Here is a 27,420-nt window from a genome sequence, read left to right as displayed (position 1 = left end):
CTGTAGTCATGTATGGATGTGAGAATTGGACTATAAAGAAAACTGAGTGTTGAAGAATTAATGCTTTTGAACTGTGGTGTTGGAGAAGACTCTTGAGAGTCCCTTGGGCTGCAAGGAGATCCAACCAGTCCATCCTTCAGTCCTGAATATTCTTTGGAAGGACTGATGCTGACGCTGAAGCTCCAATACTTTGGCCACCTGATGCGAAGAAATGACTCCTTGGAAAAACCCTCATGCTGGGAAAGATTGAAGGCGGGAGGAGAAGGGGACAACAGAGGATGAGATGGTTGGATGGCGTTACTGACTCAATGGACATGAGTTTGAGCAAGCTCCGGGAGTTGGTGATGGACAGGGAGGCCTGGCATGCTGCAGTCCATGGGGGTCACAAAGAGTCGGACAAGACTGAGCGACTGAACTGAACTGATCTTGCTAATGTTGTGTTCAGTGATAAGAGTCGCTGTCTTTCTGAGGTTGTTTCCCAGGGCGAAGGTCTTCTGAGCTTCTTTGTGAGGACGGAGCGTCCTGGCAGCTGGTGGGGCGGATATCCTAAGAGAAGTTTGAACCGGCAGCAGCTTCCCACTCAGGTCACATCTCAGAGGTGCCGACTGGGGCAGGGCTGGAAGGGGTCTCTGAGTGCCTGGAGCCGAGGGTCTTTTCTGCTCCTTAGACCTCAGGACTGAAGCGTCTCTGCTTTGTTGTTGGTTCTGCTCCCCACGAACTCTTCTGAAAACCTCATAAACGCCTACAGGATCGGTTCACTGACACACAGGTTTTAAACTCCCACCTCTACTTTAGAAAGAAAAGCTTGAACAAATAGAAAGGCTAGTTTTATTCTTCTTTGCTGGTTCAGTGAGAATTGCCCTAATACAACTTACAAGTTTGATTTCAAGCATGATTTATTTATTCAGCTAGTTTTCATTTCAAAAAATTTTTTTTTCTTTTTTAAAAAAATTGGCTTTGCCTCTTTGAAGCTTGATTTCTTTGTTTTGCATACTTGGTTCATTATTCAAAATGAATTCATGGCCCCTGCTGTTATATATTCTGTGCGTGCGTGCTCGGTCGTGTCTGACTGTTTGCGACCCCATGGACTGCAGTCCTCCAGGCTCTGTCTGTGAGATTGCTCCAGGCAAAAATACTGGAGCCGGTTGCCATTTCCTCCTCCAGGGGATCTTCTCGACCCAGCGATACAAACCCACACGTCTCCTGAGTCTCCTGCATTGGCGGGCGGATTCTTTACCACTGAGCCACCTGGGAAGGTATCATACATTTGTGCTGGTAGCCTAGGTTTTCACTTTGTTTAAAGAGTAATGTGACTGTGTGTGATGAAGTATCTTTCCAGGTTCTGGACAGGGTTGATGAAACCCCCTTCATCGTTTTAAAACGCGCTTGAGCTGAGAGGTCTGCTTGAGCCCATCACCCTGCGGCTCCAGGAAAAAGACACTTTGGAATCTTGTGTTTCAATAATTTATGGTTTCAAATTTGTATCAAAATAAGAAAATTTTGCTCCTTAGTCCAAGTGCCTTTCTAACAGGAGTCATCCCTAAATAAGCCTCAGGGTCCTTCAGACATAGGTTGGCAGTTGGCAGGTTTTATGAGGAGTAAGCCGTGTGGCCCCAAAGGCCCTGGGCATAGACCCCCGGGCACACAGACCCCTCAGGCCCCCGCCCCTCCTGCTGCAGACTCTCGGGGACGTACCGCCCTGGGCGGGCCTCCTCCTCCCGCCTCGCTGGGCCCTTCTTCAGTGAGGCCAGTGCAATTTTTAGTCAAGCAGCAGGCACTCCTCAGGTGAGCCGCGGGGGCCCAGCCCTGGGTGGAAGCGGGTCCTCTGACCCCGGGGTCCGGCCTCAGAAACGCTGTCTCAGCCGCTGCATGACGGGCCGGGCTGTGTGAGTCCCCCGCCGGCCCTCAGGTGAGGGCCTGCAAGCATCGCAGCCCAGTCCTTCCCGGCCCCCCAGGCAGGGGTCTCCAGGCTCCAGGTCACCGTGGCGGCCTCCAGCCACCTCTCCCACCGTGGTTCCCGCTCTGCACCTCCCGGCACCCCTTTCTGCCCCGTGAAAACCCCGTCATTCCCAATATCCTTTCCTGTGGCCTTACTTTCAGGCTTTTTCATCCAAAGAGCTCACTTAAATGCGATGGATTCCAGATCAGTGAGGAGACCTTTTTGAAACTGGGAGACAGGACCTGACCTTTCACTGACCTCCAGATGCCGCTGCGCCGCTGCATCAGTCCTTGGATTTCCAACACTCAGGTTCCCCGGGATCCACAGTTAGTGAGATCTTAGTTAGCCGGAATCCTGTTTAGGATTTTAGTCTGCTAAATCCCGGTTGGCTAAATCCTTTGCTAGAATTCTAACAGGCTCAGAAATTTCCCAGGTGCTCCCCTGAAGGCACCCTCCTCTGAGGGGGTGGGTGGTAAGTGGGTGTCATCTGCAGACAGGAGGGCCACAGCTCTGCCACACGCCAGAGGACCCCCAGGGACTACGGCATCCAGGTGCGGGGTTAGGGACCTGTACTGGATCCTGACCCAGAAAAAGGACGTTCACAGAAACACCGGTGAGGTCCAAATGAAGCCTGGAGATTAGTCAACAGTAATGTACCAAGGGTAACTTCCTTGTTGTGACGAAATGTACCATAATTACATAAGATGGAAATGTGGGAGAAACTGGGCAACGGGTATGTGGGATTGCCTATATTTGTAACCTTTTCTGCAAATTGTACAGTATCGCAAGAGAAAAAGTGGTTTGAAAGTGTATGTCTTAACTTCAGACAAAGGTGAATTCAGAATAAAGAGAATTACACAAGGAAACCATGGTACTTTGTAATGGGAACAATATTTGCTGAAGGTAGGACATTTGTCAGTTCAGTGGGGCTGGGGGCTGGGAATTCAGTAGCGTTACCAGCAAGTTTGGCAGGGCTGGGCTGGGGAGGACATCTGCGTGGTTGAGCCGGCAGAATCAATGCCAGATGGATGGCCTGAATGGTCTGAAAGCAAAAGGTCTGTCTTACAGATAAGTAAATGCACTGCAGATAATGGGAACCATGCTCCAAATTCTTAAAAGGCTACAAATATGGAAACAGGGAGCTTCAGGGGTCTCTGCTGCAGGGATTAGAATTAGTTATGTCAGCAGGGACCCACGGCTTTTAACACGTCTAGATGGGGAAGCTGATACTGATGTGTGTGGACGCACACTTCCTAGTTCTGTCCACTGAAGGGCTTAGGAGCGAGGGCAGTCCAGTGCCAATGGGAATGTACGGCTCAGATCTTGGTTTAATACCATCCTCCACTGAAAGGAGCCAGGGCCTGCAGAAACACGCCTGGTTTCCGCCTGCACAGGGAAAATACAGCTGAGCCCGGGACATCTTGTGCCAGAAAGTAAGAGATGCTGGGAACATGTCAAAACCAACACAGGAGCCAACGCGGTGGAGGGTCTACGGGCCAAATCCAAGCATCACAATAAACAAGGATCACAAGAGACGATGACCCACTGAACAGTAAAAATCCACGGGACCTTCTGACATAAAACATCAGTGCATCAGTGAGGAAACGTCGGCCGGTAGAAGCAGAGCGAGGGGTGGAATTAGAGACACAGCCTGGGGCCCTTCCCGTGTGCTTGAAGGCAAGGGTCATCGCTGATGAGAATCGGGACAGACACACCGTTTCAGAGCATCTCCCGCCCGCAGGGGCCGTCACAGGGACAAGCCTGGCAGACACCCCTTGCCCGGGGGATGAAAGCCCACATCATTAGCAGTGAGACAAACTGACGCTGGGCACCTCCTGAGTCAGCCCGCTGGGAGGAAGGTAGCGCTGCCCGTGTGGTGCTCTGTCAAAAGCGCATAATGTGAATACAATCAAGAGGAAATATCAGACAAAGCGAGGGCCGGGCATGAGGTAACTGGGCCCTTAGCAGCGAGTGGAGGCTGAGACCCTGGGCCGGACTGAATGGGCCTGGAGATGCGCCGTGTCCAGGTGGACCTCCGTCCACAGAGGGCGTGGGCAACGTGGGAAATCGGAACGGAGTCCATGGGCCACAGGGTGCAGTTACATCGATGCTAATTTCCAGATTTGGGTGATTGAGAAATGGAAATAAGCAGGAGTCAGACTTACCTTCTAACCACGTGTGATCCAACAGAGAGAAGCTGAGTTAGAATGTGGCCGTCCCAAAGAGTAGTACCGTTAGTGAAGCCGGTCTGATCGCTAGGTATCAAACTTTGCGTCTTGAAAAAAATACACCTTCCTTTTTAGTGTTTCCCGAAGAGTCACAAAATTTGCTTGTGTTACCAATTGGCTCACAAAGAAAAGCTCAGTAACATGGGTCCAGTGGACGGTGGTTTGTTTCTGTGAGCAGACGCAGCTGTGAATAAACAGCTTTTAAAATCAGTTCTATCCTGCAGTGAGCTACAGGTGTCTTCGGGCTTTAGCACGCTATGTCTCTGAGATAACTCAGAGGTGGGCAGTTTACCCAAAAGTCGCTGAATTTCAGGCTGCCGTTTGGATGTGCGTGGGGTGGGAGAGCTCACGGAGAATGCCCCGTCCCGTTTGAGGCCCTCGAGCCGGCCCAGCAGAGTGTCCACGCTCCTTCGTGTGCTGGTGTCTCTCATGAGTGTCACGGGTAATTTAAAAGTGTAGTTGCTGTTTCTTTCCTTTTCAATTTTTAAAAATACAGCGTCTATACTATTTGTATTAAAAGTAAAAGTCTACTTTGTCCTTTTCTATTTTTAGTTGCTTGTGAAGTATTGCTCATAGTACTTTATTTTTCTAATGAGAAATAAACAGTGATGATATTTTTAAGTCCTTTTCTTAACCTTCCATAAGTTTGCTGGTCCCCAGGTGAGTCTGTAAAACCCAGGGGGATGGTGGAGGGTGGGGGTGATTTGAACCGTGTAGGTCATCCCATCAGTGATGCGGAGGAGTGTCTTCCTGACCCTTAGGGACCAGACTCCTCCACAGCCCGGGTTCTGCTGTGTCTGAAGGATGTGTTGCTTCCACTCCAAGGGAGATACTCTCAGGGGTCTGCGAGCCGGTGGCGGGGGCCTCAGATCAGGGATTGAATAGCCCTTGCCCTAGGCTTTCAAAATGGGTTAAGAATCAATTGAGAGTTACTCTTATAGGAAAAGGTCAATAGAAATTTCAATGGAAAATTTGACTTTGATGGCACTGGAATTCAATGGCTTTGAATTTTGAAACAAAAATTTTCCCCTAAGAGCGAGCTGTCTCAGGGCAGCTGGCGTCCACACAGTCACATGGTCAAGTGCTGGGCGGCCCCAGGGTGGGCCTGGGGCGCTAACTGGGGGATGACTAAGGGTCGGGGGCCCTGAAAACCAGAGGACAGTTCACGTTTGGTCACATCCAGAGGCTTTCCCAAGGTCAGCTCTGCAGGACACCCTCCCTGAGGCTGGACTCGGCATCGTGGGCCAGGCGTGCAGGGCATCCATACCCACGCCCTCCTCCAGAAGCTGCTCTTTCCTGCCCGCACCTCCCTGCCTGTGAGCCTGGGCCACAGGGCCCGGCCCGGTGTGGGCGGCACAGGCCCCTGTGGGGAGCGACGGAGCCGCAGATGCCCGCTGCTCCCCTCCTGCTCTGCGACCTGGATCCTACCAGGACCAGGATCCGTCTGTGGTCTGGGAGCTTGGGGACTCGAGGTACAGATGACGGGGAGGGCCCGGGACAGATGGAGAGGTTGAATCCATAAAAAACAAACAAATGCCAAAAGAGAAGAGCCCAGGCTGACTCAGCTGGTGAAGAATCCGCCTGAAGTGCAGGAGACCCCAGTTCAATTCCTGGGTCGGGAAGATCCACTGGAGAAGGAATAGGCTCCCCACCCCAGGATTCTTGTGCTTCCCTGGTGGCTCAGATGGTCAAGAATCTGCCTGCAATGAGGGAGACCTGGGTTCGATCGCTGGGTTAGGAAGGTTCCCTGGAGAAGGCTACCCACTCCAGTATTCTGGCCTGGAGAATTCCATGGACAGAGGAGCCTGGCTGGCTACAGTCTATAGGTAGGAAAGAGTCAGACACGACTGAGCTACTAACACTTCACTTTTCAGACTGACTCACCCCAAATTCTACCAAACCTTTGGAGAAGAGTTCATACCAGTTCTCCCCAAACTCTCCCCCAAAATAAAAGACGAGCACCTCCCCACCCGTCGTGTGCAGCCACCAGTGCCCTGGCTCCCACACCAGACAAGGAGTCCGCTTTGCATCTCGGACACCCTCCTCCTGCTCTGGTTCTGTTCTGTAGCTTGTCTGTGTTCCCTGCGACTGTTAAGACCATTTAATTCTACAGGACTATTCGACTCAAACACTGAAATATTCTACAGGGAAGTCTACTCTTTTCACTTTTTGTTCCAACCTTTCCTCATTTATTTCATGCAATTCTTTAATTTTTAGCTCTTTAATAAAAAGTGTCTCTTTTGTAATGGTGGTGGTGTGGTGGTTTAGTCGCTAAGTTGTGTCTGACTCTTTTCAACCACATGGACTGCAGCCTGCCAGGCTCCTCCATCCATGGGATTCTCCAGGCAAGAACACTGGAGTGGGTTGCCGTTTCCTCTTCGGGGATCTTCCCCACCCAGGGATCGAATCTGCACCCCCGATATTGCAGGAGGATTCTTCACCACTGAGCCGCCCGGGACGTCCCCGGGGTGTCTGTTTCTGTCCCTGTGTATATTATAACGTGCTTTTCCTTCCTCCAAACTGAGCTTACTTTCTCCTTTTATATTCAGTTAATTTGGATCTCCTTCCCTCCTCTAATAAGATAGACTGGTCTCTGTTTGAAACTGTCAATACGACTTTTCCTTCTGTGAGGAATGTTGTTTCTTTAGGCTCCTCCCCTGCAGTGAAGTTTTATTTTCCGTGTGAGTCTCCTCGGCCTCTGCCTCTGGAGGAGGAGCGTCCTTTCTGTCTGTCCTGGCTTCGCAGCTGCGAACGTCTCGCTCGGTGGGTAAGGAGATGGGTTTTAGAATTCTGCAGCTCTGCTCCCAAAGCGCATGAGGGGCTGTGTGCTGGGCGAGGTGAGGTGGAGGGTCCGAGTGGGAACCAGGGTGACGCAGCCCCGGGTCCTCCAGACCCAGGCGGCCCTGCCGCAGTGAAGAGGATGTGCTCTTAGCGTGAGGGAAACTGTCAAATTCAGAAACAGGGGGTGGAGTTATTATGGAAAATGCTCCAGAATTCCGCTTAACCTTAAGAACAGTAGACCACCAGATGACCCCGGGCTGGGGTGGGTGCAGCAGGAGAAGGTGTCTATAGTTCAGATCAGCACGTTTGTGAAAATTAAAATATCCAACACTCAGGGGAACAGGCCCTTTCCAAAAAAAAAGGCAACTTGGTTTAAACTTTTCCCTTGGAAAGTTTTCAAAAAGCCAAACAACTAGTCTCATCACCTGACTCAGCAGCCCCTTATCAGACATTTACCTTAAGCATAATAAAAGCCAATGACTGCTTCAAGTGTGCTTGTTAATCTAATCTTACGAGAGGCCACGAGGTGGACATGATTGAGACTCCTGGTTCCCGGTGCGGACGCGGAAGCCAGGGCACCACGGACTGGAGAGGAGTCACGGGTCAGGGACTACAGGTGACGGCGTCGGAAGGCAGGGCGTCTGGGCTCTGGGTTGAGCGTCCGTGGGGCGGGGTGTGCAGAGAGGCGCCTGCGCAGCAGCGCCTGGCGGGAGCGCGTGTGAGCCGCGTTTCCGGCTGGAACGGCCGGGTACTTGGCCTGCGAGGAGATGCAGACCGCTGTCAGAGGTGGTCCGGGAAGCGCTGTCTGCTCCTCCCAGCCGCTCAGTCAGAGACCACGTTTGCACACAGACCACTTTCCCCAGAGGACTCGTCCACTGAGTTCTCACTGAGTGGCGATGCTTTCTGCTTTTGTTTGCTTTTCACTAATAAACCCGCTCCTCAGCTTTTGTCTTCTGCTGCCTCTGGCTTCTAAGAAGGCTCTAATTTCGCAAAAAAAAAAAAAGACATAGTCTGCAGCAAAAGACAGTTTCAGCTTACTGACCGGCCCGGGGTGGCCAGCTCCTAGCTGAGGGACAGACACCCGATCGGATTCTGAGGGTTCCTGAGGACAGGGCCCCGCTCACTGTGGAGCGGTCGCTGTTCACAGGGTGCTTTCCTTCGTAACTCTGCTGGGATGATGAGAGCTAAAGCTTGACGAGCCGTGAAGCTCGGGCAGGATGGCGGAGAGTCTCAGAAAGAAAGCAGCAGGGTTGTTTGCGCCTCCCCGGTCAGCCTGGGGGCAGGGCCGCCTACCGCTCCCGGACCCCAGCTCAGGGCCCCGGTCAGGGCCGCGGTGACCCTGCACGGCGCTCCTCGGCCCGGAGCACTGACAGCACTGTTTATTAGGTGGTGGCGTCCAAAGAGCGTAAGGAGCTGCATCCTCACAACTAGAGGACTGTTTGAAAAAGTAACGCCAACACACCGAGACTGAAGCCAGCATCCCGGCCTTCCTCACACGAGCAGCGTTTCCGGCTGGGGGCCAGCACCCCTGGCTGTCGGCGCGGCGGCTCCGACCGCAGCCCGCCGGGCACAGCCACCCCCAGCCTCGTCCGCGCAGATGTCCTCCGGGTTCCTGCATCGCAGCTCAGCGGGGGAAGGAAGCCCCAGCTCCACGAAGGCTTCAAGCTCTGCAAGCCGCCGGGAAGTCGTGGCCTCGCCAAGCTCGTCGTCCTCCAGAAAGTTATCGTGTATCCTTGGAAACACCAAGCGTCTCGTCGCACAGCGGGGTTCCCCGACTCACAGCTTGGGCACCACCAGCACAAATTCCGATTCAAATTCGCAGTCATCGATTCGGCCAATCAGCCCCAAGAGGGCTCCCCTAGTCTGTGATTCTGATGACTGCAAAGGGTTTGTGCACCTGTGAAAAGCACTTCTCAGTGGCTGCAGAGGTCGATCAAAATTCTCCTCATTGTCTGATTGTACACAATGCGAGTTCATTTTCTAGGCCTTCCTTTCAGGTGAAGAAGGCCAGTAAGCATGAAAAGAAATATTCTGAGCTTTTTTTTTTTTTCTGGCTGTGTGGCTTGTGGAATCTCGGTTCCCCGAGCAGGGATCGAACTCAGGCCATGGCAGTGAAAGCCCAGAATCCTAGCCACGAGGCCCCCGGGGGACCCCCGATAAGGCTCACTCTGAGTTAAGCTGGCCTGAGCTCCTGTTGCTCGTAATCCTCCCGGGCTCAGCCACTTCCCAGAGGCGTCCCTTCAGCGCCCACCCCACGGTGGCCGGCACTTTGTTACACGCATCCGTCCTCCTGCAGGTGGGCCTCTGGGTAACTTCCAGGGTGGGCTCTTACAAGTAACCTGTGACTGTTTTAGCACTTGACCTTGGCGGGCACACGTCTGTCTGTTGTGTGTGATGGAAACAGGTTTGCTGGACTGGGGGAAGCGCTTGCTTAGCTCTGTGGAGTCTGAAATGCTTTCTCAAGCTCGTTTCCCCGTGGAGTTCCAGCCGCTCCGCGTACTGCTCGTTTCCCTGTGGAGTCCCAGCCGCTCCGCGTCCTGCTCACACTGGGTGTTGCCCCTCCTTTTCACATTGGCATTGGATTTACTGCATTACTAAAGAGTCGTGGGCCTGGACGTTCACAGCAAGAAATGTGAGCAGGGCTCACCCAGCCCCACCATCTCAGGAAGGTGACTCGCAAGAGCGGCCCTTGGCCTGCAGGAATGAGTCCCTGGGGAAAACAGCATTTCTAGCCACAGATTTAGCAAACCGACGTCGCTGCTTCACGGTCTGGGTTAATATGAGCTTGTCCTGAGGGCTGAGCTGCCTGCACTGAGGACCCAGTTCAGGGGAAGAATCCGTGTCTGCAGAAATCAGAATCGGGCTGCCTCTGGGGGTGGGATGGGACCCAGCAGCTCTATTTGTAACAGAACCAGGAGGCTGTGTGAGGTGAAATTTCTGGTGCTGAGAATGTCCTGGAGCTTGACCCGGTGTGTACGCACAGGAAAAAGTCATCAAGCATGCCCGTAAGGTGAGCGTACTCCACAGATTATACTGTGTGTGTGGAGACCCCTGTTTAACAAAGTAGCTCAGTACCATCGTTTTGGATCCTGTATATACCTGTGGCTGATTCCTGTTGATGTGTGGCAGAAACAAAGCAATGTTGCAAAGCAATTATCCTTCAATTAAAAATAAATAGCTTCTTTTTTAAAAAGTAGCTTAGTTCCCATCTCTTCCCTTTCCCAAGGAAAGACCTCTCACAGCCTGGCCACCGGGATTTTGACCGCAGGACGGGCGGAGGTAGCCTGCGGGCTCTGTCTGGGAGAGGGGGCAGGTCTGCATGAAGGTGCCTCCTCTGAGCTGGGGGAAACCCCAGGGTGTGCTGAGGGCAGTCAGAGGACTGCGGAGGGGGAAATAGAAGCCTTTCTGTTTTCCCACGTGTCAGCAGAAGGAACAAGTTAAGGGAAAGGTGTTAGCTTCAGATTCACAAGGCGCCGAGCCAGGGTTGCCAGTAAAAGGAAACCCAATTGCTCAGCCAGACTTTGAAAAATATTACTTGGTCCCTGAGTGAAACCAGATGTTGTTTCCTGTTACAGACACGAGCTGTGAGCCCTCCGGTTCCCACCAGCGGCAAGCCATCCTTTCTTTCTTTCGAGGTGAGCGAAAATGAGCAGAATTCCAGCTTCACCATCCCTGGTGACGAGCTGGCAGGGAGACTGTTCTTCTCCTGAACCACAACCACCTCGTTACGGGCTTCCTCGCCCTCCTGTCACAGCCGGACCAGCAGAGGCTGGGCACCCAGCTTGGAGCGGGATGCTCCTCCAGGAAAGGACTTTCTCTCCCGGCTGGCTGCGGGGGCTGGGCAGCTGGCTGATGGCTTGGCCCCCACTGATAGAGCTTTTCCAGTTTTGGAAAGTGGCTTGTGCCTCCTTGCCCAGGCAGATGGTAATTTATGCTGCAAATTCAGGCCTGCGTGTGACAGCTCAGTCCTTTCAGGCCCCTGAAAACCTGCGTGGGGGGCCAGTTCCTGGCCAAGCCTCCAGCGGGCACCACCTCTGGCCTCCCTCTCCCCCTCGGCTCCCTGTCCCTGCCCCCCCTCAAGGCCCCTACCTGCAGCCATGCCGGCTGACACTGTCCCCCGCCAGCACGTGGACACGGTGACGCCTTCTGCAGGGTTTTCAGCTGGAGCTGGATTCCTCTGAGCCCTTAACAAGCAGCTTGCTCCATAATAAACCACAGGACAAATATACTCGCTCCGTTGTGGCAGCCTGAGCTCCTATTTTACTTGATTTATGGGGAGTGAAACCCAAGGATGCTGTGAGTCTTTTCAGATGTTGCTAAGGGCATGTTGACACCCAGCGGGGTCGGGAAGAGGCTCAGGCTCTCACACTCCAGCAGGGGCACAGGGCCTGGCAGCTGCGGGGATGGAACAAGGTGGGAAAGGGAGCAGGGAGGAACTCCCAGCCCGGGCTGGCTCCAGCCTGTGCCCATCACCCGTCAGTCCCCAGCAGGGCTCAGGCCCAGGGGATCACTGGCGCTTCTCTGAAGTGTGAGCCCATGGGGCAGCCCACCCAGGAGAACGGGCCGTGTTCTCCCTCCGCTCCATGCAGCGTGGCCGCCTTTCTGCACTGAGCACTTGAAGTGCGGTTCTTGAAAATGCATGACTGCATTCTATTTATTGCTGTGGTTTAGTTGCTCAGTCGTGTCCAGCTCTTTGGGACCCCATGGACTATTGCCCTCTAGGCTCCTCTGTCCATGGGATTCCCCAGGCAAGAATACTGGAGTGTGTTGCCATTTCCTTCTCCAGGGAATCTTCCCGACCCATGGATCAAACCCACATAACAAGCATTGACAGGCAGATTATTTACCGCTGAGCCACCTTCAGTTCAGTTCAGTTCAGTCGCTCAGTCGTGTCCGACTCTGCGACCCCATGAATCACAACACGCCAGGCCTCCCTGTCCATCACCAACTCCCGGAGTTCACTCAAACTCATGTCCATCAAGTCGGTGATGCCATCCAGCCATCTCATTCTCTATCGTCCCCTTCTCCTCCCGCCCCCAATCCTTCCCAGCATCAGTCTTTTCCAGTGAGTCAACTCGTCGCATGAGGTGGCCAAAGTATTGGAGTTTCAGCTTTAGCATCAGTCCTTCCAATGAACACCCAGGACTGATCTCCTTTAGAATGGACTGGTTGGATCTTGCTGAGCCACCTTACCTTCCATTAATTTGGAGTTTTACTTAAATAGCTACTTTAGCAGACAGCACAGCTTTGGGCGGCAAGGCGAAAAAATTCCAAATTTCTGCCAATGTTTATTTTCATCTAACCGAAATATTCAGGGTGGCCCTGGGGCCCTCACTGAGTTGGCCTCTGGGAGACGAGTCGCTGTGACGTGCTGCAGGGGGCCTGGGTGTGATGTCTCACTCAGAGGGTGACAGTGGCCCCCTGGCAGCTCATTCAGAATCATAAATACCCTGCATGAGCCTCTTACTGGATTTGCAAATTATCTGATTTTAAGAAAAACATCATTGCAAGCTCCAATATTCTGTCTACCTGATGTGAAGAGCTAACTCATTGGAAAACACTCTGATGCTGGGAAAGATTGAGGGCAGGAGGAGAAGCCAGTGACGGAATGAGATGTTTGGATGGCGTCACCAAGTCAATGGACATGAGTCTGAGCAAACTCGGGAGGCAGGGAGGCTGGCGTGCTGCAGTTCACGGGGTCGCAGAGCCAGACACGACTGAGCGACTTCGTGCCGCGTGCAGAATCGCAGACTGACGGCCACGACGATAAAGCAGACAGGACAGAAGGGACACTTCTGCCCCAGCTTGGCGGGTGGGGGCCTCCGCAGCTCCCACTGGACACTTGCTCCAGGACCCACAGCGACCGGGAGGGTCTGAGTGACGGACTCACCTTCCCCCCACTCCAAGGTAACCCTCTCCCAAGTGCAGGTCGTGTCTTGCAACATTGGCTCATAATAGTTAAAATCACCATGATGAGAGATAGGGATCAAACACGTGAAAACGGAGACGCATCAAACGTAGGAAACAAATGACATTTTCCCACCATTTAAAAGATGCTAAACACAGTACATTATAAAATTCCACTAAATACTTGGTAAGGTTCCAGAAGCCTCTTTTGAGCTTTCTGATTTAGCAGCAATTTCAGTCCAAGCCCACGGAGGAAGCGCTTCCAGCTGTGGTTCAAAGAACCGAAATACAAAGAGAAACGGACGTCGTGCTGAAATGCTCGCCTTTGTCCCGGGCGCCGTGGGATCACGTGGGAAGCGTCTGAGGCTGAAAGAAGTGGGTTAGAGCTGCACGCATGGGGTGGGGGGAGGGGGGTCTGCACGCGGGCAGGCAAGCACACAGAGGCTCCTTTTTTAGCTTCGTGTTTTAAAATGATTTCACAGTCGCAGAAAAATTGTGAAACTAGCCCAGAGAGCTCCCCTTACCCTCCACCTAGCTCCCACTTAGTTACGACGAGTCGGCCGCAGCGGGACAGCCACCCCGACCTGACGCGGTTCACCAGTCGGCCGGCCCAGACCTTCTCCCGTGTTCCTGCCGACGGATCCCAGCAGGACCCGCTTTGCGAGGATGTGGGGTCGCCCACACACACCCGTCTGGGGCTGTTCCCCAGTCTTCCGTCACTGCACCCTCTGCACGAGTCCTGGGCAGGTATTTTCGGGGACGTCTCTCCCTTCGGTTTGTCTGATGCTTTCCCAGGCGTGGATCCAGGTTCTGAGTCTCTGGCAGGAGCGGCTCTGGGGGGCTGCCGTGTCCCTGTCCCCTCTCGCCCAGGGTCCACGGGGTGCTTACATCTCACTGCCGGAGATGCTGACCTCCACCTTCTCGCTAAGATCTGTCTCCCCTGAAAAGTGCTGTCTGCCTCTTGTAAGTAACAGGCACCTGTGAGGTTCTGCAAATGTCTTCTTCTTAATCAGGGTGGCTGGGTATTCAGTACTTGCAATGTTGGCTGTATTTGCTTCAAAAATTAAGTTGGAAAAGGTCTATTTCCCCCTGTGTATCTGAAAAAAGATGTGCCATAGGACGCAGATTCTTAATAGAAAATGATCTTTTTCTTAAAGTCAAAACTTTAATGGAAAAACTGGAAGCAGTCTTACTGTATGAAGTAGCAATGGAGAGGCTCTGGAGACAGTCACTAGGTGTCTGGGTAAGAGAGTCACAAGTCAGTCTCCTGCAGACAGAAATCTGCCGGGTGCTGCAGCTGTCGCCAAGACACCGACGCCGCTTTAGAAAGGAAACGTCAAAGAACGTCTGTGGTACTTGATAGAGGTGGGGAGTGACCGTGCGTATGTGCGGTCCCAGGATTATTCTGGTTAACTTGTAGCAGGATAATCAAAAGTGTTGAATTTAAAGATGAATTAAAGAGTTTTCTTTTACACAACACCAGAGCTGACCCAACGTTGTGACCTGTCCTTGGGAAAACAAACGGCTGTCAGAGGATACGTCTTAACCGGTAGCTCTAAAATAATAAGCAACACTTTTAATTTGTAGCTTAAAGATGAAGGTAATTTTTTAAAAAATGACCAAGAAAAGTACAGCTTTATGAAAGAAATTTGAGAGAAGCTTTTGAAAACAGATGGGCTAAAGTCTTTATTATTGCCCAAAATGATGTGTGTCATCTATTAAGACGCTCCTGTCTGCATACTTTATTTTCTATCTTATTTAACAATCTTTCCCAAAATGATGGGTTGTAATTCCATATGCTAAAAATGTTAATGTGTAGTGACATGATTAATTTGCAAGAACAACTAATTGACATCAGGGAAGATGGAAATTTACTAGCTGAATTTCAACCAAATGTTTGTTAACATTTAATTGGTGGATAAGATCGAAAAATGAGTAACATGATTTAGTAAGTCAATTATTCATTGCTATTCAGATTCGTGCTTCTTAGAGGAGTACTTTTTACAAGTTTGAAAGCCATTAGAATCAGAAAGTAAACACCTTACAATCAGACCTTCAGATGCTGTATCAGGAAATGTTAAACTAAGCGTAGAGTGAAGTATGAGGCAGATTCGGTATCACCTGAGCCATCAGGGAAGCCCTTAATCACAGTCAGTTCAGTTCAGTTCAGTTGCTCAGTCATGTCCGACTCTGCGATCCCATGGACTGCAGCACGCCAGGCCTCCCTGTCCATCACCAACTCCTGGAGTTTACCAAATTCACGTCCATCAGGTCGGTGATGCCGTCCAACCATCTCGTCCTCTGTCGTCCCCTTCTCTTCCTGCGCCCAATCCCTCCCAGCATCAGGGTCTTTCCCAGTGAGTCAGTTCTTCACATCAGGTGGCCAAAGTATTGGAGTTTCAGCTTCAGCATCAGTCCTTCCAGTGAACGTTCAAGGTTGATTTCCTTTAGGATGGACTGGTTGGATCTCCTTGCAGTCCAAGGGACTCTCATGAGTCTTCTCCAACACTACAGTTCAAAAGCATCAGTTCTTTGGTGCTCAGCTTTCTTTATAGTCCAACTCTCACATCCATACATGACCATTGGAAAAACCATAGCCTTGACTAGATGGACCTTTGTTGACAAAGTAATGTCTCTGCTTTTTAATATGCTATCTAGGTTGGTCATAACTTTCCTTCCAAGAAGTAAGCGCCTTTTAATTTCATGGCTGCAGTCACCATCTGCAGTGATTTTGGAGCCAAGAAAATATTCTTTTACTGTTTCCACTGTTTCCCCATCTATTTCCCATGAAGTGATGGGACCGGATGCCATGATCTTAGTTTTCTGAATGTTGAGCTTCAAGCCAACCTTTTCACTCTCCTCTTTCACTTTCATCAAGAGGTTTTTGAGTTCCTCTTCACTTTCTGCCATAAGGGTGGTGTCATCTGCATATCTGAGGTTATTGATATTTCTTCTGGCAATCTTGCTTCCAGCTTGTTCTTCCTCCAGCCCAGCGTTCCTCATGATGTACTCTACATATAAGTTAAATAAGCAGGGTGACAATATACAGCCTTGATGTACTCCTTTTCCTATTTGGAACCAGTCTGTTGTTCCATGTCCAGTTCTGACTGTTGCTTCCTGACCTGATACAGGTTTCTCAAGAAACAGGTCAGGTGGTCCGGTATTCCCATCTCTTTCTGAATTTTCCACAGTTTGTCGTGACCCACGCAGTCAAGGCTTTGGCATAGTCAATGAAGCAGAAATAGATGTTTTTCTGGAACTCTCTTGCTTTCTCCATGATCCAACGGATGTTGGCAATTTGATCTTTGGTGCCTCTGCCTTTTCTAAAACCTGCTTGAACATCTGGGAGTTCACGGTTCACATATTGCTGAAGCCTGGCTTGGAGAATTTTAAGCATGACTTTACTAGCGTGTGAGATGAGTGCAACTGTGCGGTAGTTTGAGCATTCTTCAGCATTGCCTTTCTTTAGGATTGGAATGAAGACTGACCTTTCCCAGTCCTGTGGCCACTGCTGAGTTTTCCAAATTTGCTGGCATATTGAGTGCAGCACTTTCACAGCATCATCTATTGGGATTTGAAATAGCTCAACTGGAATTCTATCACCTCCACTAGCTTTGTTCGTAGTGATGCTTCTTCCAAAGACCCACTTGACTTCACATTCCATGATGTCTAGCTCTAGGTGAGTGATCATACCGTTGTGATTATCTGGGTCATTAAAATCTTTTTTGTTTAGTTCTTCTGTGTATTCTTGACACCTCTTCTTAATCTCTCCACTAAAATTATTATCATGTAGAATGGCATTGTTTTAGGGAGGATAAAAAGGTTTTCTGTAGAATAAATAAAATAACCCACAATTATTTTAGGGCATTGTTTTGTTTAATCTTTAACTCATACTTTAAACATTTTTTATGGTTGTGCAGGTTTTAAAATATAAGTAATATGGGGACTTCCCTGGTGGTCCAGTGGCTAAGACTCGTTACTCCCAGTGCAGGAGGCCCAGGTTCAGTCCCTGGTCAGGAAACAGCCCATATGCTGCAAGTAAGACCCAGCACAGACAAATAGACAAATTTTAAAAAATAAATATATTTTAAAAGATTTAAATAATATATAAGTAGGATGTTAGCATGGCCGTTCTTTCGTGTGGCTTAAAAATACATAGTTATGTAAGGAAGGTTTGCTCGGCTATTTTCACCTCTGGGGATGTGAGGTCAAAAGTGTCCATAGTCCATTGCTCTGAATCCAAGCTGAGCTAGGACCTCAGAGTGAATCTGGGGCAAGTTCCTAACCTTCCCTGGGCATGGGTTTCTTTGTAAATTTGAGTAAAATCCCAGCCTGGCTTGGTCGTCCAGGAAACCAAAGGGGCAGAGCCCGTGCCTAAAGCACAGGACCCCTCCAGCTCCCCTGTTAGTACTGCAGGAAGAGCCCCCCTCCATCCCTGCAACCTAACCCTCACTTACATGTGAGACATTTTCATCACCCAGAATATCTTTCTTTCTGCAGCTGTCCTTGTTCAAGACCAACACAAACAAGTAAACACGTGCCTGCTATTCTGAGCATCACAGGGGCTGTGGCCTGCTCTGGGATTCTAACACCCGCCTCCATCCAGGTGCCAAGACACACCTGCCCACCGCTTTTGAGAACATTTATAATCCCTTGGCCCCGCCGAGTGGCATGTGGGATCTTAACTTCCCGAGGGATGGAACTGCTGCCGCTGCGTTGGAAGGGAGGAATCTCACCTACTGGACCGCTGGGGAAGTCCCCCACGCACTTGTTTTTTTAAAGATTTTTCGATATGGACCACTTAAAGTCTTTATTGAATTTGTTACAATATTGCCTCTTTTTTGTGTTTTGGATTTTGGCCACCAGGGATGTGGGAATCTTAGCTCCCTGACCAAAGGATCAAACCCCCTGCCCTCTGCACTGGAAGACAAAGTCTTAACCCCTGGACTGCCAGGGACGTTCCCTACCCCCCCCATGCACTTTTACAGGTGAGTCTGGCTCCTTGCAGAAAGACAAGGTGGGCATGGCTCGAGAGGACGCATGAAACTGGCACACACCCAGCCCTGGGGCGACTGCTCCGAGTGGTGCTGAGCTTTGGCTGTGCCGGGACCTGGCGTGGAACTGGGCCCCCAGGCGCAGGCAGGATGGTCAAGGCCCTGCATGGCCACCTTGATTGCCAGGGCTGACACCCTCTTCCTGCCTCCCCTCCGCTTTTCTGATAAGCAAAGAGGATGCCATCGTGATCGGGGTGTGTGGGTAGCTAGCCCCTTCATTGGCAGTTTCGCCTGTAAAAGACCTCATTAAGCGAAGCATCTGAGAGTGACCAAACGGAATTATTAGCTTCAGGGAGTTCCAGTTTGGTCCGCATTAGACCACAGCTGGAGACGTTCTCACCAACGACAGGCAAGGGCTTACGTTTCCCTCTGAAAAACTGCAGCCGTGGTGCTCTGTCCAAGGAAGCTCCATGTGATACCGTGTGAACTGCAGGAATTTTCCAAGTAAACACATGGAAGCAGGGGTGCTTGGTGGGTGGGGATTCCTTGGACAGAGACACGAAAGAGAATGTGCCCTAAAAATAAAGCCCAGAAAGAGAACCTCAGTTTCCAACTGGAGGTCCCCCTAAGTGTGGCTCAGGAGCTGTGCTGATTCTCCAAGGCCTCTCCCGGGAAGGCAGTGGAGGAGGGAGCTGAGCTTCCTCCCCGGCCTGCATCCGAGTCCCTGCTTCTCCTCCGTCCCAGGCTGTGCTGTGACCCCTGGAGGTTTACTGGTGGTTTCCAGCCCAATCTGCCCGGCCCTCCAGGGCACACTGAGCTGGTGGGACTCGCAGGCAGGACCAAGCGTGGACAACGCACTCTCGTGCCCTGGTCACGCTCATCACAAGGTAAGCCTGGGAAAACAGCCGAGAAAGACGGGCTGCCTCCCTGTGCAGCGTGAGCCCCTGAGAGACCATGAGGGGTCCTGGGCGAACAGAAGAGCCCTGCAGGGAGTGACGGAAACTCCCGACCGCGTGGCACTGTGGCGAGAACTGGGGGCGGCCACACGAAAACCCGCTCTGCCTTTCCCCAAGGCTGCAGAGAGGCAGCAGCTCACAGGACCCAGTGCCGGCCACCGGGTGATGACCGTGGCCGGGGGATGGCTGAGCAGTGTCTTGAAGGAAACGGTGTCCCCCCACCAGGCGCTGTTTGTGAAAGCCAACTAATGGCGATAATCCAATCCCTGTCCATGGGCTGCTTCAATGAACATTGGTGCAATCGAACAGTAAAATATATAAAGCATTTCAAATAATGAAGATGCTCTACATGTACTGCAATTAAACAGCTTCCAGTACTCAAGGTGAGGCAGTGGGGTTAGCATGCTCTCCTTTGTATGAAATAGATTATACATGCGTGTGCAGACACTGATCACACACGTGTGTACAGACACTGATCGCACACGCGTGTACAGACACTGCATACACTGTGCAGACACTGATCGCACACGCGTGTACAGACACTGCACACACTGTACAGACACTGATTGCACACGCGTGTACAGACACTGCACACACTGTGCAGACACTGATCGCACACGCGTGTACAGACACTGCACACACTGTGCAGACACTGATCGCACACATGTGTACAGACACTGATCACAGACGCGTGTACAGACACTGCACACACTGTGCAGACACTGATTGCACATGCGTGTACAGACACTTCACACACTGTGCAGACACTGATCGCACATGCGTGTACAGACACTGCACACACTGTGCAGACACTGATCACACACGTGTACAGACACTGCACACACTGTGCAGACACTGATCGCACACACATGTACAGACACTGCACACACTGTGCAGACACTGATTGCACACATGTGTACAGACACTGATCACACACGCGTGTACAGACACTGCACACACTGTGCAGACACTGATCACACACGTGTACAGACACTGCATACACTGTGCAGACACTGATTGCACACATGTGTACAGACACTGATCACACACGCGTGTACAGACACTGCACACACTGTGCAGACACTGATCACACACGTGTACAGACACTGCATACACTGTGCAGACACTGATTGCACATGCGTGTACAGACACTGCACACACTGTGCAGACACTGATCGCACATGCGTGTACAGACACTGCACACACTGTGCAGACACTGATCGCACACACATGTACAGACACTGCACACACTGTGCAGACACTGATCGCACATGCGTGTACAGACACTGCACACACTGTGCAGACACTGATCACACACGTGTACAGACACTGCACACACTGTGCAGACACTGATCGCACACACATGTACAGACACTGCACACACTGTGCAGACACTGATTGCACACATGTGTACAGACACTGATCACACACGCGTGTACAGACACTGCACACACTGTGCAGACACTGATCACACACGTGTACAGACACTGCATACACTGTGCAGACACTGATTGCACACATGTGTACAGACACTGATCACACACGCGTGTACAGACACTGCACACACTGTGCAGACACTGATCACACACGTGTACAGACACTGCATACACTGTGCAGACACTGATTGCACATGCGTGTACAGACACTGCACACACTGTGCAGACACTGATCGCACATGCGTGTACAGACACTGCACACACTGTGCAGACACTGATCGCACACACATGTACAGACACTGCACACACTGTGCAGACACTGATCGCACATGCGTGTACAGACACTGCACACACTGTGCAGACACTGATCGCACACACATGTACAGACACTGCACACACTGTGCAGACACTGATCGCACACACATGTACAGACACTGCACACACTGTGCAGACACTGATTGCACACATGTGTACAGACACTGATCACACACGCGTGTACAGACACTGCACACACTGTGCAGACACTGATTGCACACATGTGTACAGACACTGATCACACATGCGTGTATAGACACTGCACACATGTGCACAGACAATGATCGCACACACATGTACAGACACTGCACACACTGTGCAGACACTGATTGCACACACGTGTACAGACACTGCACACACTGTACAGACACTGATTGCACACGCATGTGCAGACACTAATTGCACACACGTGTGTAGACATTGCACACATGTGTGCAGACACTGATCACACACACATGTACAGACACTGCACACACTGTACAGACACTGATCACACACGCGTGTACAGACACTGCACACACTGTGCAGACACTGATCGCACACGCGTGTACAGACACTGCACACACTGTACAGACACTGATCGCACACGCGTGTACAGACTCTGCACACACTGTGCAGACACTGATCGCACACACATGTACAGACACTGCACACACTGTGCAGACACTGATCGCACACACATGTACAGACACTGATCACACACGCGTGTACAGACACTGCACACACTGTGCAGACACTGATTGCACACACGTGTACAGACACTGCACACGCATGTGCAGACACTAATTGCACACACATGTGTAGACATTGCACACATGTGTGCAGACGCTGATCACACACACATGTACAGACACTGCACACACTGTACAGACACTGATTGCACACACATGTGCAGACACTAATTGCACACACGTATGTAGACATTGCACACATGTGTGCAGACACTGATCACACACACATGTACAGACACTAATTGCACACACATGTGCAGACACTGTACACGTGTGTGCAGACACTGATCACACACATGTATAGACACTGCACACACTGTGCAGACACTGATCACACACACTTGTGCAGACACGTATTGCACACGTGTGTGCAGACACTGATCACACACATGTACAGACACTGCACACACTGTGCAGACACTGATTGCACACACATGTACAGACACTAATTGCACACACATGCAGACACTACACACGCATGTGCAGACACTGATCACACACACGTGTACAGACACTAATTGCACACACGTGTGTAGACATTGCACACGTGTGTGCAGACACTGATCACACACACATGTACAGACACTGCACACACTGTGCAGACACGGATTGCACACACGTATGTGCAGACACTGGGTCTGTAGGTGGATGTAACTTTGCACAGACTACATGACACTCGTGGTGTCACAAAGCTGGCAACAGCACTCGCTTGTCTCTGGATGGAAGGACAGAGCCGGAGGAAGCCTGATGCTCCTTTACACACGCAGAGAAGGTCACAAATGTGAGAGAGCAGTAGAATGCTTTCAGGTCGCTCCATCTTCCTCTCGGCCGTGTTTACTAACCAGCCCCATGGCTCGCCCTGCACGAGGCGCCGGCGTGACCCTGGGAGTGAGACACACGAGGGTCACGGCGGAGAGTCAGGCCCGGAGGAGAGGTGGGGAGGCGGGGGGAGGGCTTCCCCGTGCAGCCTGGAGCCGCCATGGTCCAGCCCGGGCTCCCGGGATGCTGCTCCCCGAGGGGCTGTGGGCTCCAGGGGCTGTTGGGAAGCCCTGGGCTGGCTGGGGGGCTGCGTCCACAGGGTCCTGGTGCCTGTGGTGTCCACGCCGCCGTCCACAGGTGCAAGCATCAGCACCACTTTGCCTTCAGGGAGCTCAGCCTCTGGCCTCAGTGAGATGGAGTGTTTCACAGAGTGGGGTGGGGGGGTGCTCTGTCCGCTCATGTCTGCCTGGGAGGGTCAGGGTGGACTCTCAGGACAGGCGGCGCAGGGTAGATGGGATGGATGGTCAGGATGGATAGTCAGGGTGGACTCTCAGGACAGGCGGCGCAGGGTGGACGGGATGGATGGTCAGGATGGACTGTCAGGGTGGACTCTCAGGACAGGCGGCGCAGGGTGGACAGGATAGATGGTCAGGGTGGACGGTCAGGGTGGACTCTCAGGACAGGCAGTGCAGGGTGGACGGGATGGATGGTCAGGGTGGACTCTCAGGACAGGCGGTGCAGGGTGGACGGGATGGATGGTCAGGGTGGACTCTCAGGACAGGCGGTGCAGGGTGGACGGGATGGATGGTCAGGGTGGACGGTCAGGGTGGACTCTCAGGACAGGCGGTGCAGGGTGGACGGGATGGATGGTCAGGGTGGACTCTCAGGACAGGCGGTGCAGGGTGGACGGGATGGATGGTCAGAGTGGACGGTCAGGGTGGACTCTCAGGACAGGCGGTGCAGGGTGGACACTGCAGGCGGCTGGGGCGTGGGTCCTCCGGGCTAACAGAACTTTCTGGTTAACAGCAGGGCTTTCATTGTGTGCACTGACAGTCCGTCTGCAAAGCACCTTAGCTGAAATGATTCTGATTCGCTCTGCTGCCTCAGAGGTGCCTCAGTGCTGAGGGTCACACTAGAAGCCCATCGTGGCTTCAGGGGAGGACAGATTAAGTGCTGAAACATTTGCCAGGAAGTGGGGTCTCTGGCCTCCGAATTCAACCTGTGCCTGGGGTTGTCCCTGAGCTTGGACGGCAGATCCCTTGTGAAAGGCAGCAGGCAGGAAGGCCAGGGGTCTCCAAGCGGAGCAGACAGGCTGCAAGCGTCAGACACTTTTTCTCTCTCTCTTAAATGGCAGGAGGAAACAAACTACAAGTGTCAGATTTTTCCCCTTCTCTATACAAATTTAAAAAGAGGTTTCTCTTAAAATTCTGTATTGCCATGACATCCAGTTCCACCTGAATTTAACTTTTCTCAAACCTTGAGCTAACCAATGTGTTTTTCTTACAGAAATGTTTGTCTTAAGCTTTGTTAAAGAACTATGTGTTTACCCTAGACTCTGTCTTTCTTCCCGACTGTTCTGCTTGAGACTCAGAACCGATAAGAGCTCAGCAAACCTGAATGTTTCACTCATACGTTGTTCTCCTAATCTATGTTAATGAAACTATGCGTTTACTTGGAAACCCGCCTTTCTTCAGGATTCACGTCAATTGTTTGATGGCCCAGGATGACTCACCTGGTGCCAACGTTATCTCAAAATGCGTGTTGTGGGTGAGGGGCCTGGTGCCACTCTGAGTTCTGCGACATCTCCTTTCTCTGGTTAATAGCTTGCTGACAGAAAGATACTCTGCTGCTAAAGGCTAGCAGAGGGCACTCTTTCTGCCCCCTTCTGATGTCTGTGTCAGAAGCGCTATCTCTTTCATACTTTAATAAAACTTTATCACACAAAAGCTCTGAGCGACCAAGCCTCTTCACTGGATTGAATTCTCCTCCTCTGGAGGCCAAGAATCCCGGGGTCTTTCGTGGTTGAGTGACATCCTTTCAGTTGCCTAAAGTCTGAGCCCTGAGTACCCGAGGGATGAACAGCGTGGGACAGCACCAGCGCCTCGATTTCAGCAGCAGGGAGTCTCGGGTTCCTGAACTTGGCCTTCATGGCAGGGTGTGGTGTGCGAGGCCAGCCCTGAAAGGACAGGGTGCTGACCGCCGGGCTCGTGGGTGACTCCTGCGCCCCGCTGGCCACCTCGGGGGACTGTCTGCTCCCCAGGAAGCTCGCCACTCCTCTCACCCCGTGCTTTGAATCTACAGGAAGGAGCATTCCCCTCGGGCCTCCCCGACATCAGTTGATTAGTGAGCTAGGATTAGGGAAGTACAGCAGCCCAGCCTCCTTGCCGGGCCTATCTCTCCACGCAGCCGGCCCCTCGCACCTGTGAGTCGGTGAGTGATGGTGCATTCGGGCCTCAGGGAACTTTCACTCACTCCCTCAACAGCCCTTTGGAGCGGGCGTTTCCTCCTCCGTGTTGCCCGGGTGAGAATTCTGGGACGTGGGCCGCCTCCCCGCCTCCCCACGTAGGCGTCCAAGGGTGCCCGGCCCCTGCACGCGGAGATGCTCAGAGAAACTTCGGGGCCAGAGATGCGTCGCCACCCAGCGTGCAGCGTCGCGGCCCTCCCCGTGGCCGCCGGGGTGGTGCCGGCTCCCCGGCCGGGCCCTGGGGCGGAGCAGAGGCCGGGCTGCCGGCATCCTCGCCACAGAGGGTCAGCACAGGGTCCCCCTGCCCTGGGGACGCAGGGCCGCCAGCCTCTGGTTGAAGCCCTTCCTGGACGGACTGTCCGGATCAGGGACGGGGCGTCATTTTCCTGTGTTCGGGGTCGGGCTCGGCACTGTCCGTGAACGGCGCTTCCTGTTTATGAAACAGGCACCGCGGCTCTAACACAGGCTGTGCAGGCGTGATGGCCGTGGTCCTTGCGCCCCGTGCTGTCCGGCTGTCTGTCTGCATGTCCTCCTGTGCACCCACGCCGTGCTAACTGCTCAGCCCCCCGCGCTGCCCTCCTCTCTGGAGGGCACCTGCCCCAAGCTTGCTTTTCTTCCGTGTGGCCTCAGCTACACTGGGTCCTTCATTTTTTCCATAATAAATTGGAGAATTTTCCACAAGGAAAGAAAGCCCTCTGATTTAAATAAAATTCTACTGAATCTACCAGACTGTGCTTTTATCTTTTTATTGCTATTTTCTAGAGTAACATTTTTACTCAGAATAAGATTCAAGGTTCATGTAGAAAACTGGAAAACCCAGTAAAACAAAAATAGAATAAAAAAATTATTAGGGGATTCCCTGGCAGTCTAGGGGTTAGGAGTCTACGCTCCCAGAGCTGAGGGTTGGGGTTCAATCCCTGGTCAGGGAACTAAAATTCCATAAGCCCCCAGGCACAGCCAAAAAAACAAAGAAAAAAGCAACTAAAAAGAAAAAGAAAACATAGAAAAATCAATAAATCAAATCCGACCATTAGAGATAAGCGCTGCTAACATCTTGAAAGTTATTTAATCATATTTTTATATGCAATCTATTATATACAAAATGCTTACTGAATAAATGTACACATATATGGAGCATATGTGAATATAATCCATGCATATAATTATAGGGTCTTCCTGGATGGCTCAGTGGTAAAGAATCCACCTGCCAATGTGGGAGACGTGGGTTCGATCCCTGGGTTGGGAAGGTCCCCTGGAGAATGAAATGGCAACCCACTCCAGTGCTCTTGCCTGGGAAATCCGCCAAGGACAGAGGAGCCTGGCCGGTACCGTCCATGGGGTCACAGAGTTGGACACAACTGAGTGACTAATACTTAACTCACTTTAAAGTCAGACAAAAATAGCTCTTTTGACAAGTATAAAATGAAAATTCTAAATGTTGAGAGGAGCATGGTTTTCCGTTTAATTGTGAACACTTTCCCTCTCAACTGGATATGGAATGATGGGATGTGCCATGTAGACTGTCTGCGGATGGTTGCCACCATCCCCCGGCTCCCTTTAGTGTGGTCAGCCCTAGGGGCCGCTCCTAAGTGGGAGGCGTGGGGGTGTTGCTCCACCTGCTGAAAACCCTGTATTCCCCGTACTTGGAAATCAGCTGCAGTTTTGTCTCGACTGACATGAGTTATCAGTGGCTCCTGCAGCTTACCATGCCCAGATTGAGATGTGACATTTTCTAAGTACCATATGTATTGTGTATTTTTATTTATTTATGCCGAGTCTTCGTTGAGGCATGGGGCATCTTTTCCTAGTTGCCACGTGCAAACTCTTAGCTGCTGCAGAGTGGGTCTAGCTCCCTGACAGGTCTCAGACCCTGGCCCTCTGCGTGGGGAGCCCCTCGCCTCTGGTTGGGGTGGGGGTTCAGTGGGCATCCCCGGGTGGCCGGGCAGATGATGCGGATGGCACTGCTGCCCCCTGCTGGTGGCGGGGAGCATTGTAGGCCAGCAGAGCAAAGGTCACCCGAGTTTGACCTCCCAGGGGAGCTTTCCCACAGGCCACATAGCTAATTTGATGTGGCATCTGGGATTTTCCTGTAACGTCCAAGTGAATACCACCTGAAAACACAGCTCTGAACCAGTGAGGCGTTGCTACTAGAGTCAAGCTAGTTTCAAGCAGAATTTGTGCGTTGTTTCCTACTGCTCACCATGAGCTAGATGCTCATGGGGAAACTGTTTTTCCCAGACACCTGACACTGTGATTATTTCAAATGTAGTTTTGTCCTCCGTTGTGTATTTACCTTTATTAGAGCAGTTTTCTTAACTTGCACTATGGACGCCTTTTAAAGGAATCATTTAAGTTTATTTTAGTCTGCTGTGTGTTTTGTGCCAATTTTTAGCAGTACATTCGTTTTGTCAATATGATTTTTTATTTTAATTTTTAAAATTATGAAAATATAGTAACACATTTATAGGAGACTTGGAAAATACAGAATAAGGTTACGTGTAGTCTACTATATTTTATAATTTTTAAAAGTAGATAAATTCAGATTTTTAGTTGGGAGTTTCAATATTAAACTCTCAAAAATTAATAGAATGAATATCCAGAGAAGTAGTATGAATTTTATATACATTTGTACTAATTTGTTTTATGTGCCACTTGCTTTTTATTTACAGGTATTTCCTGACATACAGTTCCCATGATGGCTTTTAATGGTACATGAAGTATTTGTAAATTTACTAGTAAATTTGTTGTGTTCACTTGTGCCCTATATAACAGTACTTAAAATACAATATATCTCTTTTTGGCTATATGGCTTTCCATTTTTCTTTCTCAGGTTTAAATTACTGTGATTTAAAATATATCCCAACTGGATTCTAATGTATAGAATAACTTTATCTATGTATGTTCACTTCT

Source organism: Moschus berezovskii, chromosome 13, assembly GCF_049115385.1.
Source record: "Moschus berezovskii isolate FMDL1 chromosome 13, NW_MosBer_1.0, whole genome shotgun sequence".
Classification (NCBI taxonomy): Eukaryota; Metazoa; Chordata; class Mammalia; order Artiodactyla; family Moschidae; genus Moschus; species Moschus berezovskii.
This window is presented reverse-complemented; position numbering follows the sequence as displayed.